Source organism: Trifolium pratense, linkage group LG4 (assembly GCF_020283565.1).
Source record: "Trifolium pratense cultivar HEN17-A07 linkage group LG4, ARS_RC_1.1, whole genome shotgun sequence".
In the NCBI taxonomy this organism is placed as follows: Eukaryota; Viridiplantae; Streptophyta; class Magnoliopsida; order Fabales; family Fabaceae; genus Trifolium; species Trifolium pratense.
The window spans coordinates 55,001,682-55,005,790 of NC_060062.1; positions in this window are offsets into that span (position 1 = coordinate 55,001,682).

The following is a 4,109-nucleotide window of genomic DNA, read 5'->3' on the forward strand; positions in this document are numbered from 1 at the left end:
CAAGATTGCTAATGAAGAGAAAAGAAAAAATTTATTCTTCTACTAATGGACCATTAAATCTATTTAAAAAGTGTGTTTTCAAAGAGTACAAATGATCACTATTTATACTATCTAAAGACTAACTAACTTGTGAACTAAGTCACTTACACATAAAGTAACTAACTTCACAATTGGTTGTAACTAACTAATGGGTTGTTGTAACCAACTTATTAACAAACTAAAACTAACTTCCAACTAACTAAGTATCAAAACAGTTGAGAATTATATCACATTCTAACACTCCAGACACAAATATAAGCAAAAAAAATTGTTTACGAGGTATTTAAGAAATTTTGTTAAATGTAGTTAATTTTCTTGATTTAATGCAAAACATAAGTTAAGTTTACTATATTACCTATTTTGAAAAGTGTAAAAGTGAAATAAATGCCTAAAATAAAATAGAATTAAATAAGGGTATATTAGGAATAGTAGTATTAATTAGTTTAAAATTAGTTAACTTTTGCTTATAATAGTGACCAAAATTTGAAGTATTTTTTTGCTTATATTTGTTTTCGGAGGTAGTAAAGTTTATGAAAGGTTTTGGGCTTCGGCCCTTTTTTGTAACAGAAAAAAAAAAAGTTTAAGAAAGGTTTTTGTCTAACCCACTTGGGTTGATCTAGTGATGTTGGCTTGAATCCTTGAAGTATGTTCCTCTCAAGATTCCAGGTTCGAATCCCGTTGATGCCAATTTCAGTGGGCTAGTCCATATTTAATAAAAAAAACTCTGGCTTTAAGTGAGCTCTCGCAAGTGGACGGTGTTGGATTGATCCATTTGGATTAATCTAGGACCAAATACCAAGTTTTAAAAAAAGAAAGGTGTCTAGCTACATCGACCCTCTTTTGTACAAAAAAAAAAGTTTAAGAAAGGTTTTTGTCTAACCCACTTGGGTTGGTCTAGTGATATTAGCTTGAGTCTTTGAAGTATGCTCCTCTCAAGATTTCATGTTCGAATCTCGTTGATGCCAATTTCAGTGAACTATAGTCCATATTTAATAAAAAAAACTCTAGCTTTAAGTGAGACCCTTGCAAGTAGACGGTGTTGAATTGGTCCATTTGGATTAATCTAGGACCAAATACCAATATTTAAAAAAAGAAAGATGTCTGGCTACTATATGGTATATTTGACCGTTAATGAATAATGTTATATTTAGATGAGAGATTGCTAATTTAACAAGTTTAATGGATTAATCAAATTTATCTAAATTGTTGTTTGTTGGATGAGTCGGTCGTAATCTTTTTTTTCTTTCATTCTTTCTTATTGACTGTTTTATTTTCTAATTCTCAACATTCTAAATTTTCCGATTTACTCTTATTAATTGTTTTATTTTTTGACATGACTACTTATTCGTTATTATACTCCCTCCGAACATAAATTTAAGCAAAAAAATACTTTAAATTTTGGTCACTGTTATAAGCAAAAGTTAACTATTTTTAAACTAATTAATATTATTATTCTTAATATACCCTTATTTAATTCTATTTTATTTTAGTAATTTATTTTACTTTTACACTTTTTAAAATGGGTAATATAGTAAATTTAACTCATATTTTACATTAAATCAAAAAAATTAACTACATTTAACTAAATTTCATAAACACTGTGTAAATAATTTTTTTACTTATATTTATGTCCGAAGAAAATAAGAAATAATTTAATAAAATAATAACATTAGAATTTTATTTATAAATAATGTCTTTTAGAGACAATGTTTTAAAGAAATTAAAGGGAGGTTGTTATTATTAAAATAAAAAAGAAAAAAGACGTAATGATTATGATTATAGAGATAATGAATGAAAGAGAGTGGGAGAGAGGAGGTCCCTTGTATAGGCCACCACCCGGCAAAAGCAGTTTTATTGGCACTTTCTTGTCCCCCAATCACACTTACTCTCCCTGTTTTCCTCTGTCTCCCTCTTTTTCTCTCTATTTATATTTATTCCTTCCTTCCTTACTTACCCACTCCTCTCTCTCTCTCTCTCTCTCTCTCTCTCTCTCTCTCTCTCTCTCTCTCTCTCTCTCTCTCTCTCTCTCTCTCTCTCTCTCTCTCTCTCTCTCTCTCTCTCTCTCTCTCTCTCTCTCTCTCTCTCTCTCTCACACATCACTTTTTTCCTTCACGCCCCTGCCTCCCCATTTCATTAACTTCATATAATAATGTTTGACTAACTTAATCATACATTTTTCTGAATACTCCTAACCTAACAGTACAGTACGAAGAATCATCATATATACTGTACCAGCTACCAAACGTAAAATTTGTTGTAACGCATAGTACTAGTACTTTTTATCACTAAATTTTGATGTCAAAAAATTTCACGTTTGTTAGAATCAACCTTTATATTTAGGTAAATTCTAATATGGACCACTTTATCAAGTGGTCTACGATGAACCAGTCATGAATAATATTATAATAAATATGAATTTTACAAAATTCACCGTTGGATTGAAAGTTTATATCATATAGATTATCCATAAAAAAATTTAGAAAAATTGAAAATTATTTGATATGTTATTGAGACACATCAAGATTAACGGTTTATTAAATAACATAAATCTTGATGGGTCTCAATAACCTATCAAATGATTTTCAAAAAATTTTAAAAAATTTATGGATGATCTATACGATATAAACTTTCAATCCAACAATGAATTTCGTAAAATTCATATTCGGTAGATCACTTTTCCACGGTGGACCACTTGTGAAGGTGGTCTGTAACGACCCAAATTTATTATTCACTATTTAAGTGTTTAATTATTTGGTGATGTGGTTTTTAAGTAAGATAGTAACTTTAAGTTATTTATCGAGAGTTTTAGTTAACGCGCGAGTAGAGCGAGTTAGCGTGTTATTGGGCCAAGCCAATTGGGCTTGAGGCCCAACGGGCCTTGTGGACTTGTGAGGGGGCGCCATATAGCCCAAGAGGGAGAGAGAACATTTCATTTTTCTTGTTCTTGTGAGAGTTTAGAGAGAAGGGAGAGCTCAAGGAGCTAGGGCAAGAGCTTGGAGGAGGGATTCGAGGAGCAATCTTCGTGAGTTCGTCGATCTAAGGTAAGAGAGTAGATTTCATATTCGTGGGTGACTCGAGGAAGGGGAGAATGTCGATTTCTCCTCACCCGAACTTCCTCCACCCCATTTTCGTTTTAGTTGTGAATGGATTTTCTTAATGGAAATCGATTCTAAGGTTCATAACATGTTGTATATGCTTTTACCATGATGTATGAACAATTTAAATGAGTAAAAACGAATTTGTGAGTGTTTTACTCAAGAACTTGTGTTTTATGAGAGTTTTGTATAAAAGTGACAAATCCTTACTTTTTCGATGATAACGATGTAGATCGGGAAAACTAGCCGTCCTTTTATACTTAAACATGTTTGTTGCACTTGTATGTGAACTCTTTTGGGATTTATAACATGAAAAATGGGATTTTTGGGTGATTTGAGATGAAAATCGCAAGGTTTGAACTGTCCTGACAGGAGGCCTTCGCTACGGGTTCGCTTAGCGAATAGTTCGCTACGTGTTCGCTACCTGCTCGCTAATTGGATTTTGGCTCTGTGTCTGTTCGCTACCTGTTCGCTACAGCGAACGTGTTCGCTACGTGTTCGCTACGTGTTCGCTACCTGTTCGCTACAGCGAACAGCTCTGTGACAGCAACTTTTTGATAGTTGTTTTAAGTGCAATTAGGCACTTGTAACATGGATTTAAGGTATCCTAACATGCAATTAGGTGTTTATAACCATGATTAATTGTATGGTGATGATAGTTGTTGATTATATGTGTGGAATATAATTGTTGTTGATTGTGTTGATGATATTTGTTTAATTGTCAAAGAAGTATATTAAGGTGTTAATCAACTTAATAAAGAAGGATATTAGAGTATGTTATTCTAATAAAGAAGTATATCGAATTATGTTATTCGATAAAGACGGATATTAAGGTATTGATTATCTTAATAAAGACGAACGTTGGATAGTGTTCCACGTTATTGTTGATGGGCTATATGCCATAATTGTTGATGGATATATTCATGAGTTTTGAGTACATGCATCATGAATATTTAGGGATATTGGCTTGTCCAA